The sequence below is a fragment of the Protopterus annectens genome, chromosome 8.part0, assembly GCF_019279795.1.
Source record: "Protopterus annectens isolate FY-2018-M chromosome 8.part0, PAN1.0, whole genome shotgun sequence".
Lineage (NCBI taxonomy): Eukaryota > Metazoa > Chordata > Ceratodontiformes > Protopteridae > Protopterus > Protopterus annectens.
In genome coordinates, this window is record NC_056741.1 from 443,119,002 (window position 1) to 443,137,466 (window position 18,465).

Consider the following 18,465-nt stretch of genomic DNA (forward strand, 5'->3'; position numbering starts at 1 on the left):
TTCGGCTGTTCTCATGAGGGGTCACCACAGCAGATCATCTGTTTCCATTTCTTCCTGTCCTCTGCATATTGCTCTGTCACATCAACCACCTGCATGTCCTCTCTCACCACATCCATAAACCTTATCTTAGGCCTTCCTCTTTTCCTCTTACCTGGTAGCTCACTTCTTAGCATCCTTTTCCCAATATACCCAGCATCCCTCCTCAGCACATGTCCAAACCAATGCAATCTCACCTCTCTGACTTTGTCCCCAAACCGTCCAACCTGAGCTGACCCTCTAATATACTGATTCCTAATCCTATCCATCCTTTTCACATCCACTGCAAATCTTAACATCTTTAACTCTGCCACTTCCAGTTCTGACTCCTGCCTTTTTGTCAATGTCACAGTCTCCAACCCATACAGCATAGCTGGTCACACTACCCTCTTATGAACCTTCCCTTTCACTCTTACTGGTACCTGTCTGTCACAAATCACTCCTGACACTCTTCTCCACCCATTTCACCCCACCTGTACTCTCTTCTTCACCTCTCTTCCACACTCACCATTACTCTGAACTGTTGATCCCAAGTATTTAAACTCATCCACCTTTGCCAACTCTACTCCCTGCATCCTCACCACTCTTCTATCCTCCTTCTCATTCACACACACATATTCTATCTTAGTCCAGCTGACTTTCATTCCTCTCATCTCTAGAGCATATCTCCACCTCTCCAGGGTCTCCTCTACCTGGTCCCTACTCTCACTACAGATCACAATGTCATCTGCAAACATCATAGTCCATGGGGCCTCCTGTCTGATCTTGTCTGTCAACCTGTCGATTACCATTGCAAAAAGTTTGCTATTATATTTAATTATTATAAATGTATACATTCCTTTGAAATTAGTAATGGAGTCCATGACCTTAGGCATTACAGTAGATTTTCTGCAAAGTATAGCAGTTCCCCTCCTCTTTATGTAAGTATTTTTATCTAGCAAGTGAATCTCTTGCAAAAACATGTTTCCTGTAGATATCTCATTAATGATTTTCTTCAGTTGCTATTATTTAATCCATTTAAATAACAGATAATTTACTAATGCTATCCATACTGTATATTTAAAAATATTTCTTTTAAAAGATAATATGACACATTTATCCACATTAATTTAATTGTATATGAGACTCTAATGCACTCCATCACTATCTTAACATTCCACATTTTTGAATTCCTCCTAAACTATTAAAATTCATTCCTCCTAAACTACTAAAACTCATAAATAACAAAAACAAAAGTCTACAACAGTAACTCTATGTATTACTTATAAAACACAATCTACCATGGATACCAAAGGTTCTAGTTTGCCTATCAAATAGACAAATTATTAAACTATCTTTCTACCTACCAATACACAAAAAATATATAAAAAAAACAAAAGCTAGCATGACTTATAAATAGTTAATATAATATTATGCATAAGTTAAAAATAATAAGACTATTAATTTGGTTATATATTTTGCCATTTAAAATTATTCCCCCATTACTACATAAAAGCTTCATAATCCTCTTCTATTAATCGCAAAAAAAATCCTAATAGTGTACTATATACCTATTTATGTCATACTAGTATAAATTATCCATTAAACATTCCTAAATTATTCACTCATTCAACATAATTATAACTAAATCTCTAAATAAATAAGTGGGACCTGAAGAAATAAAGATATTTGTAAACTTACAAGTGGCAGGTAATATTAGCATAATAAACTACTATACAAAAGGAAAATCAATTTAAACATATAGTCATCATGCTAAGAGATATACACATATTCTTAGATCTAACAAAAGTGCTGAATTAATTTTAAAAGTGCAGTTGTCTATATCTCAACATTGTGTAACACTCTTAATATGATAAATATCAAGACATTTAAAAATCCTTTAGCTCATTAAAATAATCCATAAAATATGTGTATTACTAAGTCCAAAGACAATATCTTGCTATTTCTATTGAGTCAAAACCAAAAAAATCAGTCTGTATGGTATTCAAAAGTTACAATGTGCTTATTCAAATCACATTCTCCCTTCCTGAGTTCAAACATATTGAAAAATCCCCAAACAAAATGCGGACTAGAAGAACTATGAACTAACATTAATGTGTAAAAAAAAACAAGTTTATTACTGAATTTGAGTGCTTTCATCTGTATATATCAATGACATCAGAAGTAAAACATACAACAATTCAAACAATTAAATATCCCTCCAAGTGCATCACATGACTTAAAACAACCAATGTACCACTAATTACAAAAATTAAACAGTCAATACCAATCTTATAAAAACAGTATAATCCATGAAAAATGTATTGTAAGTTATACAACATAAGAACAAAGTCTCAAAACACTAGCAATGGAAACATTATCATTCAGATCAGGATAATTATAAGCATTAAATCTAATCTGATATCTTAATTCTTTAAATTCATTTAAATCATTCTATGGCCCCCTTCTCAAATTCTTTTTAACTATATCAATCCCCATAAAACCAAAGCTATATCCAGGATAGTTAGTGACATGTTTTACAAGAACATTATTTTGTTTTGTTTTTTTAATATCAAGAATGTGCTCATAAATATTTTTACTCACTTAAAAACATTTACATTCATAACAAAGAGCTAAATAAATAATATCCATGGTGTTGCTTTTAAAATGGAAGCAAGTTGTAAGCAAAACAAATTCACATTCACTTCATTTTGTGCCAACATATATTTACACTGGTTACAAAAAACATTTAAAAGTTCTATTTTTCTTAGAAGAAGTTAAATGCACATCACCATTACCAACCTCTAAAATTTTGTTTAAAAGACCTACCCTTTCTGAACACAATATTTGGTGCATTGCTCAAGGTTTCCACATAACCATCAAACTCAGCAAAAAGGTTCCAATTCTTTCTCAAAATCTCATAAACATGGTTATGGTCTGTAGTGTAAGTAGTAACAAATGAAAGAGGAAAATCTTTGTTCTCATCACCTATATTAAATAAACAACACAAATTATCAGCATCATCCATTCTAAGTAAAGGCTTGTACTGGCCATTTAGTCTTTTATGTGTAACCTCAGACAAAGTATTTTGTATCATATACTGTGGGTAACCCTGAGACTCAAATATATTGGCAAGGACCTGGGCCTCAACATAAAAGATGTCATCATTGGTAACCATTCTTGTTAACTGCACAAACTGACCTTTAATAACACCCTTCTTCTGGTGCTCAGAGTGACAGCGTTCATAATGTAAAAGGCTATTTGAGTGGATAGGTTTTCTATAAATGTTACTAAATTTTATTAAAAACATCTTTTGAAATATACACATCCAAGTAAGTGATATCAGTGCAACTGAATGGTATAAGTAAACCTTAAAAAAGATGTTGTGTGATTCATGTAATCCTCAAAAGAATCAAAATCTTGCATAGAATTTTTTTCAAACAATAAACACATCATCAAGAAAGTGGACATACATTCCCCAGGGTGGTGAATCAAATCTGTTCAAAACATATCTCTTTTCCCATTGTAACATAATTATATTAGCAAAAATAGGGGCAAACACTGCCCCCTTAGCCACACCCATCTTTTGCAGGACGTAATGTCTGCCCAGATAAACAATTTTTTTAACACAACTTCCATCAAGGTATCCAAATCATTGATCTCATTGTTGGAAAGATTTGTAGACTCTACCAAAAACTCATGGAACCAACTCAAACCAACATTGTGCAATATAACATTGAAAATATTTATCACAGCAAGAGTAAAAAAACATAAGTCTTCAGAAAAGCCTACCTTACTGAGCTTGAAAAGAAAATACCAAGACTCCCTGCAAATATGGTCAAAACTATCCAAAAATACTTTTTTAATTCTAGATCAATAAATTTAGCAAGAGGATGAATTTTAGATTTAGAAGTGTTAACAATAAGCCTCATGGGGGTTCTCTTAAATCCTTGTGTATCTAAGGGAAGCCAAAGACTGAGGGCACAACTGGAAATTTAGCATGTAAAAAATTCCAATGGTCATAATTAATTTGTTCCTGGTCCAACATATCCTTTAAAAGCAAATCAGTCTTAGAATAAAAAATGCGTACACAGTTTAATAATGAAGTTTCATCATAAAAATCAGAATCAAATAGAAATGCAAACATTCTATTCAAGTAATCAGTGTTATTCATGATGACTATCCCCCCCTTGTCCAGCTTCATAACCCTAATGCTTTTGTCATGACATAATTCCTTCAGAAATGAAAACTGACTATCAGAGAGGTTACCCAACTTTTTTCAGCATTGGGTCCCAAAAGGGCTTTGAATTCAAACTCACATAATTTCTCAAAGGCAATTAAGGGCATTGCTGGGGTGGTTATTAAACTAGTTCTCTGAAGCTGGTTATAGGGCAAATCAGTGTTTTGGTGATCAAATAGCAGTCTTAAATTCAGCTTCCTCAGAAAAAAACTTTAGATCAGTAATCAAATTATCTATTTTAGTCTTCTTACAAGGAACAACATTGATATCTTTACAAAGGACTTCAGCATGTTCACTATTATAAAAACCTTCAGTATAATTATAAATCTTAAAGTTACCTTTATTGTTTGTTATAATACTTGGACCAGAATCGTCATCAACCAGGACGTTAAACTCCTCATTGAAAAACACTAAACTCAATTCCTCATCTTGCAGTTATTCACATTCCTTCTGCCAAAAATTGTTCACCACTCTGTGGTGATTTTGCTGCATCTGCTACTTGTTTAAACAATTCTTAACTTCTTTGAACACATTGGCAGGTTCTGGTCTAAAGAGGAGGAAGCCTCATCAACTACATCAATGTCATCCTGTACTTCATTGATGGATAAACATTCCTCTGGCTGTATGCCAGCCAATCCACTCAGTTTCGGATAAGCAGTACCCTTGGTGTAATCAAATTTATCCTGTTCAAATTTTTTTTCTTTCCTAGCCTTAACAGCCTGAATTATTTTGTCAATCTTACCAAACATGTCATAATATCTGTCCTTGTAGGTAACAAATAATAAGTCTTTCAAAATAACATCTTCCAAGTACTTAGCCTCTTCTACTAATGCATCCTTTACTTTCTGGCTGTGTTTCATGAGGACCTCAAGTAATTCCACCCCTGTCAATCAAACAAATCAAGAAGTTCACAATGTGTGGGGGTTAAAGAGCAAACCATTAGGGAACTTCCAATGTCTAAGTCCCTTTGGTACCCTCCAAACTTTAATGCTTTCATGGAAGTAGTCATTTTCAATCTATAATTTTCTAGTCTTGAATAACTTACTTTCCAGTGAATCAACAATTCCTGCAGGGTATCATGTTCCCTAGAGGTGCGCAGTTGAAGTGCAGTGACTGGTTCAACCAAGCTAACATATTCAAGCCAACCACAATGTTAGTGTCACTCTGCTCAGTAAAAAAACTAGGTATACCAGAAGCAATCATTCATGCGTTACATGTCTTATTATTGGCAGTCCTCTAGCCCGGAGGAATAGAAGAAGCTTGGTTAGTGGCAACATTCAACATACATAAACAGAAAGCCAAAGCTGAGACCTGTTGGGTCAATTGTTGAACAAGTTGGGTCAACAGACCTATACTGGCCACTAAATCCACAGGTATACATGGCGGTTGAGGACCAAATCCAATGTCTGTCATAGAAAGAGACATAGGTAGGTTCATAGGTCCATAGGTAGGTACTAGGCTATCTGTCCGAAGGCATTTATAAGCCTAGCCGGAATGTGTTGGCTTTCGCCTCCCCCTTAGATTAGTTCCCTGTGCCTCTGTCCAGCAGAGCCATTGAAGTGATCTCTGGGGTAAACTTTCTGTTTCCTATCCACTCGTCAAGGTTTCTCTTGAAGAGGGTTAGTGAGGAGCTCTGCCTAATGTAGATTGGAATCTTGTTTCAGAGCATGGGAAGTCTCTGGGACAGGAATCTATCCCTCCAGTACATCCTATTTATTGTTGTGGTGAGGTTTAGATCCCTGGAGCGTGTGACTCAAGGGGATATGGCTTTCTTTAGGTGGAGCATGTCCATCAATTCTGGGTTGGACATGGCCTTGTATGTCAGGCAGACATCACCTCTGAGTAGGCGGTATGCAACCGAGTACAACTGGAGTTTCTTCAGTCAAGCTGCATAGGGCATCTGCTTGAGGTCAGTGATCCTCTTGGTGAGGTACTTATGTGGTCTTTCCAGTTGTTGCAAGTGTCTTGTAAGGTACATCCCAAATGGGGCATTGTACTCTATGATGGGTCTGATGAGTGATGCATAGAGGGGCCCAATGACCTCTTTTGATCTGGATGCAAACCCTTTTGTGATTAGGTGGGCCACATAGAAGGATTTTCTAACCACTTTGGCAATGTGATTATCAAAGGAGAGGTTACTATCTACTTGGGTCCCTGATCCCTTATTACGTCTTCCGTATTTGGGGGCTACCACCTATGTGGTAGTTTGTGGGTACTTTGTTTTTTCCAAAGGGGATGATTATGCACTTTTTGGCATTTAACTTGAGGCCATGGTTTTGAGACCAGGTATCTGACTCAGTGAGACCCTTTTGGAGGATGCCTGTGTCATCCAGAGAGTCAATTATAGCCCCTAGTTTGCAGTTATCTGTGAACTTGGTCAGCCATAGTCCTCCTGTGCTTGCCTGTACCTCTGAGAAGTCTATGCTGAACAGGAGGGGTCCTAGGACTGAACCCTGGGGAATGCCACTTTTAACTGGTTTAGAGTCAAACCTAGCTCCCACAACTCTTACCATGTGGGTTCTGTCCATGAGCCAGTTGGCAACCCATCTCATGACATAGGGGTTTATGTTCAGGCTGATGAGCTTGTCTATAATACCTGAGTGGAGAATGGTGTAGAAGGCCTTTGCAAGGTCTAGGCAAGCTATGTGGACCACCTTTACCTCGTCTATAGTCTTGGTAACTGTCTCAAAGAAGTCCACCAAGTTTAGGAGGCATGATCTGCCCTTAACAAAGGTGAACTGGGTAGGGTCCAGTGTTTGGAGGTTTCCAATGTCTCTGTTAATGAGATCCATAATGATGTGCTCCATAGCTTTGAAGACCAAGCGAATCAGGCTTATAGGGCAATAGTTCCCAGGGTCCGTTGTGGCTCCACCTTTGTGGAGTGGAATAACCGTTGCTGTGCGTCACTCTGTGGGAACATAGCCTGTGTAGAGGCTGAGTTTAAACAGTGTGTTTAGATGAGGGGTTAGTTCATCTTTGAGCTCATGTAGGATGCAGCCTAGGACACCATCTGGTCCCATTGATGTTGTGTTTTTGGCTTTGGAGAGGGCTGTTTTAACCTGAGTGTCTGTGATTTAAGGGGCACTACATTCTTCTGGTATAGTTATGGGCCCTTTTGGGGATGAGAGGGGGGTGAAGTTTGCATTGAACCTGTCTGCCAGGATGTTGGCTATATCAGTCGGTTCAGTGTATTTTGTGCCATTCTGCACTAACTCCAAGCAGATCTGAGAATTGCCACTTAGATTCTTGACATAGCTAAATAATGTCTTGTGGTTATCTTTGGAGTCCAATGCAATTTTTCTTTCGAAGCTAGCCTTGGATGATTTTATGAGGGGAACGTAGTTTCTTGCTGATACTGATCAGGGATGTCTTCCCTTCTTGGGATTTTACTCTTTTCTGTACTAGTTTCCTCCTTCTACTGTATGGCTTGTTTATGACAGGGGTCCACCAGACTGGTTTCCTTTTCTTGGAGGAGTGAGTCTTGGTTTTGTTTGGGATAGCACGATCTGTGTATTCTTGTAGGTGCCCATAGAGTGCATTAGTAAAGGATTTTGCAGCTTGGACAGCATTATCCTTTAGCATGGGGGCATTGAAACTTCACACCTCAGTCTTAAGTAACGTGAAGTTTGCTTTTGAAAAGTTTTTCATGGTGGTTTCTTTGACCGGGGGTGGTGGCTGAATGTGGATATCCAGAGTGATTAGTTTATGGTCAGATCTAACCAGCGAGGGGTTGACCTCCGGTGTGGAACACAGGTTCCCATGTTGGTGATGACGAGGTCCAATATGTTGTTACCTCTGGTGGGGGTGTTGACCAATTGATCCAGGGTGCTTGAGTTTATAAATTCTAGGAAATATTGGGCAAGGGAGTTTGTACTTGAGTAGTTCTCGCAGTTAATGTTTGGGTAATTGAAATCACCCAATATCAGGGTGTTTGGTAGGACCTTTATGTTTCCCAGTGTTTCCAGGAATGCGGAGTGGGGGTCCTGGGACATGGTGGGTGATCTGTAGCAAGCTATAATTTGAATAGCAGTTTTGCCCATTGTTAGTTGCACGTGGATGATCTCTGAAGCATTGTGCTGTGCCACTAACCTGGAGGTGTGGGTATCCTTGATGAATATGGATACTCCCACGCCTTTTGTATTTCGGTCCAGGTTTTGCGGCCAAAATGTATGGCATGTGTTGTAGCCTGGTAGTGCTGGGGTGCTCTCTGGAACCTTAAACCAGGTTTCTGTTATTGCATATATATCAATTTTCTCCATACTGAGGAGTGCCTCGAGTGCGTACATTTTGAGGTTTAGACTTCTGGCATTGAGTAGCATTGCCCTCAGATTTTCGTTACTTGTGCTATTTACGGCGGTGGGTTTGTCTTTTGAGCCTTGCCTAAAAAAGGCACTATGGGGGTAGCAAGAGCCTTAGCCAATATTCGAAAGCCTAAGAGTGACAAGTGCAAGCCGTCTCTAGCGAAGCAGCGTGGCTTGTCGAGCATGTCATCCCAGGCTGACAGACATTGAATCCCCTTTGAATGACACTAGAAGCTTAGCCAATTGTTGAAATTGATCATTTTGTCTGCATACCGTGTTATCATTCTTGGAGAGGGCAGGATGCTACTTAGGGTCAGGGTCATACTGGCCTGAGCTATGTGATCAGAGAGCTCCTCCATGTCTCTTTTCATGTAGTCCAGGGAGGTATGGCTCAGGTCATTCACACCAACATGGACAATGACAGAGTCATATTTGTACTTGTTCTGGAGTGACCTGAGTGCTTGTGTTATGTGGCAGATCCTGGCACCTGACAGGCAGCTAACAGTAACCTTCTCCTTGTTCAGCCTAGTGAGTGGGGCATCAGTGTGCCTGACTATAGAGTCACCTATTACTAGTGTGTTGGGTATGTTATTTTGCCTTAAGGGCTGTGATTGCTTGGCACACTGGTTTTGTGAAGTATGTGTTTCATGGTTTGTGTTGGAGGGTGGAGGTTGCTTGGATGTCTGATTTGGAGGTCTCTGTTGCTTTTGCAGATTTTTATTTAGTGCCTCTGAGTATGTTTTTGTGTATTTATGTGTGATTTTTGCCAGTGCTGGTTTCATAGGTCTATGTGAGACTGGTGGTGTGATGCAAGTAATTCCCTTCTCCTCTTGACTGCCTGGTCCAGTCTTGGGTTGAGAGAGCTTAGCCTCCAGTTTGGCTGTATAATTGCATCTCTTGCATGTATTAGTGTTTGGTGGAAGGAGGAGAGGATTGTTTGTGTACATGAGGTAATTGTAACATTGCCTCAAAATGCCCAGATTCACCAGTTGGACCAGAGATAGAGTATACCTGAAACTGCCCTTTGGACATGCCTGGATAAGTACAGTGAACTGTTTTACTGATTGGCTGGTAAGGTCGTATAGAGACCCTTGTCCTTCTCTACAGTATAGGGGGGTCTAGTGCTAAGGTTTATTAGTGCTTGCTATGAGTTTTGAGCAAGTGCCGGTATGAGAAATTAATGGTTTGAGTGCTTAAGTTGAAAGCTTGTCTAGTTCCAAGGGAAAAATTGAAGAGTAGACTTTGTGGAGCCGGGAATACTTATACCCTAGCTAACCAGCACTGCCCAGCACGCAAAACAGCGCAAATGCGGGTTTTATAGCAGGAAAATGAAAGAGATAGAAATTAGCCCAAAATGGCCAATAAACTATTAATTTCTGGGCTGAAACCACTCCTCCAGGGACAGATAGGTTGCTCAAAGCTCCCTCTCTCACAGTGAACAGAGAAACTTCCTTCTATCCAAGTAAGGTATGGGCAAACACAGAAACTTGTAACATAGCCCTGAATTCAGCACTAACCTGAAAACTGGACTATACTAGCTTAGAAAGGCAGGAAAACATGTTTTTTTTTTTGTTTTTTTTTTTTTTTGCAGAAAATAAAGCAGATACAATCAAAAAACACTTTAAATGCACAGAAATGGCTATCAGACTTCAGTGTGTAGCCTACAACAGTTAAACAGGTAATGTAAACACAAAAACAACTTTGTTAAAGTGCAGGCAGTAAAATATGTACAATATGTAGCTGAAACAAGCTTTTAAAATCACAGAAACTCTAGAAAATCTGTGTTTTAGGTGGATATAAAACGTTTACACACTCCTGTTAAAATGACAGGCTTTTGTGATATAAAAAATGAGACCACAATAAATAATTTCAAAACTTTCCCCACCTTTAATGTGACTGATAACCTGTACAATTCAATTGAAAAACAAACAAATCTGCTAGGGAAAAATATAAAAAATAAAAAAAGTACACTAGATTAGGTGCATAAGTGTGCACACCTTAAACTAATACTTTGTTGTGTGTGCACACCCTTAAATTAATACTTTGTTGAAGCACCTTTTGATTTAATTACACCATTCCGTCTTCTTGGGTACACACTTGCCATCAATTAAAGAGACTCTGATTAACCCCAAATAAAGTTCAGCTGTCCTAGTAGGATTTTCCTGACATTTACTCAGTTGCCTGCTACAGCAAAAGCCATGGATCACAGAGAGCTTACAAAGCATAAAAATGATCTCATTGTTGAAAAGTATCAGTCAGGAGAAGGGCACAAACAAATTTCCACAGCATTGGATATACCATAGAACACAGTGAAGACAGTCATCATAAAGTGGAGAAAATATGGGATGACAGTGATTTTGCAAAGAACTGCACGTCCCGCCAAAATTGATGAAAAGACAAGATGAAAACTGGCCAGTAAGGCTGCCAAGAGACCTACAGCAACACTAAAGGAGTTGCAAGAATTTCTGGCAAGTATGGGTTGTGAACTGCATGTAACAACAATCTCCCATATTCTCCATATGTCTGGACTATAGGGTAGGGTTGCAAGACAGAAGCCTTTTCTTACACAGAAAAACATCCAGACCCAGCTAAAATTTGTAAAACAATATGTCAAGTCTCTCAAACGCATGTGGGAAAATGTGTAATGGTCTGATGAGACCAAGGTTGAACTTTTTGGCCACAATTCCAAAAGGTACTTTTGGTGCAAAAGCAGCAGTTCGCATCACCAAAAGAACACCATCCTCATGGTGAAGCATGGTGGCGGCAGTATCAAGCTTTGGGGTTGCTTTTCTTCAGCTGGAACTCAGGCTTTAGTCAAGGTGGAGGGGGTTATGAACAGTTCTAAATACCAGTCACTTCTGGCCCAAAACCTTCAGGCATCTGCCAGAAAGATGAAGATGAAGAGGAATTTCACCTTTCAGCACAACAATGACCCCAAGCATACATCCAAATCAACAAAAGAATGGCTTCACCAAAAGAAAATTAAAGTTTTGGAATGGTCCAGCCAGAGCCCAGACCTAAATCCAATAGAAAATCTATGGGGTGACCTGAAGAGGGCTGTGCACAAGAGATGCCCTTCAATCTGACAGATTTGGAGCAATTTTGCAAGGAAGGGTGGGCAAATATTGGCAAGTCAAGATGTGCCATGCTAATAGACTCCTACCCAAGAAGACTGAATCCTGTAATTAAATCAAAAAAGTGCTTCAACAAAGTATTAGTTTAGGGGTGTGCACACACAGCAAAGTATTCGTTTAAGGGTGTGCACACTTATGCAACCAGCATATTGTATGTTTTTTATTTTTTATATTTTTTCCCATAACAGATTTGTTTGTTTTTCACTTGAATTGTACATCTCATCAGTCACATTAAAGGTGGGAAAACTTTTGAAATGATTTATCGTGGTCTCATTTTTTTATATCACAAAAACCTGGCATTTTAACAGGGGTGTGCAAATGCTAAATATCCACTGTAGTACAAAAAACTAAGAATCAAAAAAGTTGACCAACAACTCCAAACAAATGTGAACTAGAAGAACTCAGAACTAACCGCAATGTGCAAAAAAAAAGTTTATTAATGAATCTGAGCGCTTTCATCTGTATATATCAAATACTTCATCAGAAATGAAACATACAACAATTCAGACAATTAAATATCTCTCCAAGTGCATCACAAGACTTAAAACAACCAATATTTTTTTTTAAGTTTCACTAATTACAAAAACTAAACAGTCAATACCAATCCATAAAAAAATGTATTGTACATTATACAACATAGAACAAAGTTTCAAAACACTAGCAATGGAAACATTATCATTCAGACCAGGATTTAATCTAATCTGCCATCTTAATTCTTTAAATTAAATTAAATTATTCCATGCCCCACCTTCAAATATTGAAAAATCGACTTAACTTTCTATCAGAATTGATATACTGATTCAGCAATATAATACTCAAATTTCAGCTCTGACTTATGAAATGAGTTATTTCTCGTGATATCAGTGAATCTAATAACATACAATATACATAAAGCTTCAAAGTTCACATGACCAAGCTGCAAACTTTCAGGATATTTTCAAATATTTTTATATGATTTTCTATGTAATTATCTGAAATCTTGTACATTCACATTTCTGCCATAGGCAGGTATATGTAATACATATCTTTGTCATAAGCTGTTTGTTATTTAAATATGTTTTGCTGTTTTATATGCCCACTAATACCCTACCTTATTCTATACATAATGTATTTCTAAAATCTCCCATCAGTGCTATTTAATCATCAGCTATTTATTAGATATTATGGTATGTGTATATATTTCTTAATGTACTAGTACTGCTCTTTTATTAATCTTACATAATAAATATTTCATTCCTTGTGTATATTCATATTATTCATAATATGCTTACTTTTCTTATTGATCCTAGTATTACAAGCAATCTTGACTATATATAAAATAATTCCTGCTTGTTTAATTTGAATGTGTGTTTTCATCCATTCAGAACTTCTATTCTGATCTAAGCTTCACATCCTGACATTAAAATCTGATTACTGCATGTACAAATGACAACTCACAGCATACAGCAGTTAATTTTCTCTGCAAGTTCTTCTTAATTATTTTAAACTATGCTAATCAGTATTAAACATCTAACTTTACTTCTTTCCATTAATATGTGCAGATAATTAATAATACTACAGCATAAGGTATTAAAATTCAGCAAAATGTAAACAAATTATATGTCAGCAACAGCTCAATATAAAACATTACTACAGCTTTTGTTTACCAATTCTTCATTTCTAAGAAAAACAAAAATATATTATTTTGAGTAGATTTCTTACATATATACTTGAGAAAAAGAAAGAAAAAGAAAGTTAATTTCTGTCTTCACAGACATCAGTGATGAGCTTTGACCTAGATTTTCTTCAGAGCAGCTCAAGACCTGCATTTGCACACGACTGAAACATTCTTTTGCTCACAAGCTTTTAAGTGTTACTTGTTTCATTAAATGACCTATGAAAGGAATGTGTTACACAGCAACAAAGAAAACAAAGTCACCTGCACTTTAACATTTCTAATTAGCATATTAATTAGATATGGCATTCAGTTAACCCATCAATACACATATTAAGAGAAGAAATAAAATAAAATTCTTCACATATATATAGTCTTAAAGTTACCAATTATATTGCTTATGATTCAATTATCTTCTCTTGTAGGAAGTATTTGTTTAATATTTATAAATACACTTATTAGATTAGTAGGAACAAAGTTTAAATGAAAAGATTATTGTGTTTTGACATTCTGTCTTTTCTTTCACCAATGCAGTCAGCTGCATTGCTGAATGATCACTCTAATAAAGTGCCATGTTTATTTTTAATTCAGCCATACTTTCAGTTATGTTGTTTGATGAACATAAAAGCCAGCATAAATGTGTGGTACTCCTGCCTACCATGTGCAAACACAGTATTTTGTGTTGCAACCTCTATGAGGTTTGCATTTTACCTATTCAGGCCATAAGCAGTCACAGACTTGAGGTGTGTCTTTAGGAATGTGTTTTAAATAGCACACACACACGCATGCATGCACGCACACAAACACACACACACACACACACACACACACACACACACACACACACACACACACACACACATACTCTCACATGCAATATGTGGGGAGTCTCCGAGTCTCCTTCACAATAAATTAAATCTTTTGTTATATAGGTTTAGGGAATACATTTTGAGATCAGTGGAAATGCCACAAGAGGGTACACCAATTCTGCAAAACAAAATATTACATTCTTTGCACAAATATAAATTTTTTACATTATCCTCACATACACCTATCCTTGAGGACACCAGCATGTATGCAATTACAGAAGCCAAGTTCTTCAGTAGTGATAACACTTCCCTGTACTCTAGTATACAATGCCTGTCATGTATTCAGATCCACTGGAAAGTATGGGACAATATCCATATTTACTTAAAACCAAATTATCACTCACCACATTCTGCATAATACAAATCTGAAACTGGAAATATGCATGACTTTGGCTGTTGAGAGTTAATTGAGGAAAGGTTGAGGTTGGATGGGGATGGGATTTACTATTTTTCTGGACCAGATCTGCAGTGGATATGTCCTGAAATAAGTAGTTTGTGCTTTAAGTAGTAGACCAGTGAGGTTAGGTGTTTCCTGAGAGGAAATGACAGTGATGCATGATATAACTTGTGAATTTTTCCATGGAAATGTTTTCTACATATGTGGGCAATTATTTAGAATAATGAAAAAGGAGGGGGCATTTGAAAGGGGATAGGGACATTGCTTGATTTGAGGCAATTTTTAATTATGTGTAAGTCTATAGGAAAATTGTCAAATGGTGCAACATGTGAGAAAAAGTGTTAATGCAGGTGTTATTGGTTGAAGAGAAGAGGTTTAGGTACCATTAATACGTTATGTTTAGCAAGAAAGATATGGGTGCAAAAGGGAGAGTTTATACAGAGAGAGGGATGGAATTTTATTTATGTCTTCAAGGAGTCAGAGGCAGAGATAGTTCTAAGTGAAGGTAGCTTAGTTTAAAGTACCTGAAAGTTAGAGGGAGAACAGACAATGAAAGGATCTGAGTAGGTATAGAGAAAGTGCTAGAAGATTACTAATTTGTTGCAAAAGGAGCCTTAACCAATGTTCTGCCAATAAAGTAAATAAGTGGAATGGGTATAAAAGGAAATGAGAGGAGGTGAGTTATGCCTGTTTGGTTATAAGAACCAATTTCTTACTTACCAGGAAGATACAGAAGGATGTGGAGAGAAAAGAGAGCTTCAGTCTATCTGTTCCGAGACTGTATTCATAGCACTTACTAAGAAAAGTATGAGAGCTAAGCAGATACAGAGGAGAGAAGACTACCATACACATAAACAGTGTTACGGAGAGATGAGATGTGGTTGATTGGTTAGCAAAATGTGAATCTTACACAGGAGAAAACAAAAAGCAATAAGCAAAAAAGGTGCTGGTTGCATGGAACCACCAAATTTCAGGGTAAGTATAAAGTAAGGAGAAGTAAACATTGTTACTGAAAAGTGGAGATTTGGGTTAGGGGGATCAGTTAGTGTTACAAAAGAGAGTTCAACACAGAAAATCAGGAACAGAAAATAACTAGAGTTATAAACACTACTGTTTTCATTAATTTCTCCAGACTGTGGTTATTGGATGAGTCATCTATTGAAAATTATTTCATGTGGTTATGACTTTATGAATGGGAGTGTCTTGTGAGTAATTTTCATCTCTAGTTCTGAAATATTTGAATCTTTTTATAAATTTACTTTAATTTTTATCTGTTTTAGTAGTTTTTAAATTTTATAAATTATGCTTTAGTATAGTTTAATGTTCGTTACTTTAGATAGTTTTTGCAGTGTCTGTTTTGCTGGCAGTGTTATTTTCTGATTGAGGTTGGTATTTTGTTTTTTATTTATTTTTTTCTATTTCAGTGATAATTGTATTTCTTTGGGACAGATTTCGGTGTACAGTGTTTTAAGGTGATAAATTTCATACGTACGATGTTTGAGATTACTTTCTTCTTACTATAAATGAATGGGAGTTGCAATCTGTGTTCTAGTTAATTTATTGTTTTATTTATGGTGACAAAGTAATATCTGGCAGAACAAATTAGTTCATTTGGAATGGAAAACACTATGGTTTGGAAAACTATATGGCACAACAGTCAAAAGAGTAAAGTGCTGTAAACCTACTGACCTCTTCACAAATTAGAATGTCATGTTACTTCATGTTACTTCAGCATATATCTATCTAACTATACATAAGTGTGTTTGTGTGTGTATCTATATCACATCATTGAACTTCCTATTTATCGAATACCTCTTCATTGAACTTGCTTTGTTGAAACCCCTTTTCATCGAATGACCATTTTAGCAAATCTTTTCCCAGGGAAAAGAATCAGTAGTCCAACTACCAATCATCAAAAAAAAAACATAAAATGTAAAACCCACTGTGGTGGAGGGCTTCACCCCCCACACCCCCCAACCTGTTACTTTCCTTTGGTAAATTCTTGGTGTTGTGTGGAGTCTGTTAAGTGACAGTTTGGTGTTTTCATCTCAGTGTTATGGTTTTTGGGTACGTGGGTTTTCAATCTTATCGAGTAGAACCACACACACACACACACACACACACACACACACACACACACACATATATATATATATATATATATATATATATATATATATATATGTGTTTATTAGTACATCAATAGTCAACTTAGTCATATTTCATACTAGTCAACCATCATTCAACTGAATACAGCCTATCTACTACACTGCCCATTGACCTACACAAACATGCCATCAGTACAGATCATTGTAAATCAAAACTAATAGTTTTACTTTTGTGATTGATAACCTACAAACAAAATGCCTTAAAGCACACATGTAACAGAAGTAAAGCTAAGTCATCTATTGTTACTGCAGTTCTACACTTAATCACCCTCATCATAACTTACCTGACTCAGGACATGACAGCATCACATTTATTCTTTAAAACTGCTTTAAGTGGGAGATCCTTCACCCACATCCCCAATATGTAGGCTGCACCCCCCACACATACACTCCTTAACTTAAATATGCCAACAACATGGTCGCACAATCACTACTGTGAAGAGATCACTGCTGTTGCACAAAAGTTAGGACAGATACAGACAACTAACATTGCCATTAGAAAGAGAACATATATATGAGATTATAAGACAAACAACTAATGGACCTTGAAATTAATATACTCTACTGCATTTGTTTGTAGTGGGATAATCATCCAAAACACTTTCAGCATTTTATTGCCAATCTCCTAGTAACTGGCCATATGTCCAGGAACCACAAATATGGAACAATTACAGTTCTAGAACAGCACTAAGCCTTTTCCCTAAAATTAATGTTAGCAATATTGCTGTCAAATCAGAAGAATCTGACTACCAACCAATCAAGATGAAGCAAACAAGGCTTTTTTTAAGAAAAACTGCAGATAACTAGATGAACTCAATGTTCATCATGTTTGGTTGCTACAGTAGAGAACAGACCTCCGGCAAGTTTGTAGTACAAAAAGTGCCAATGATAAGTATATGGAAAGAGAGTACACATGAATAACCAGTTCCCTTCTATGAGCAGATCACACCTCAACAATTCCAGATGTGAGTGTAGTATCAGAAACAAGGGTTTTCCAACAGAGAATGCCTCAAGAAGTCAAGGGCATCAACCAAGGGGACTGAATTTCAGGTAATCAGCTTAGCTTATCCATAACTATTTTAAATGATGCTGAACTAGCTGATCTAAAACATATTTCATGTTTGTGCCCAGTAGGAGGTCAGTAGTAGTGGACAGTATGACACAGCTCATACATTGCTCTAGATGCATCAGCACACTGACACTCCCTCTTTCCATAATACAGTGTCAACATCAGGCTCCAAAATGGAGCCCATGGCCTTAGCAGTGAAGACTTTAAACCCTGTCCTGGAAAGAATTCCATCATTTATGAAAAATAATTTTAATATTGTAGAAAAAAATGAAGACAGTAGCTGTTGTCGATGTATCCTGACATAAAAGCCTTGTATACTTTGATACATCAAGATGAAGTTATTACAGCAGAAAGAAGTATTTTAATTGAGAAAGCTTGGTTACCTTTAACTTCCATAAAGGCTATTGCAGCCTAATTAGAACTGATTTTGGATACAATATTTTACTTTCATGGAGAAATATTTCAAATGTTTGTCTTATATAATGATAAGAAATACAATCATATACAGATTTGTGAATATAATAATGGCTGATTGGAAGTGAAAGTACAAGAAGGACTGTGAGTTCTCTCGCCAAATAGGTTTGTACTATTGATTCACTGGTAATGCGTTATTTCTAT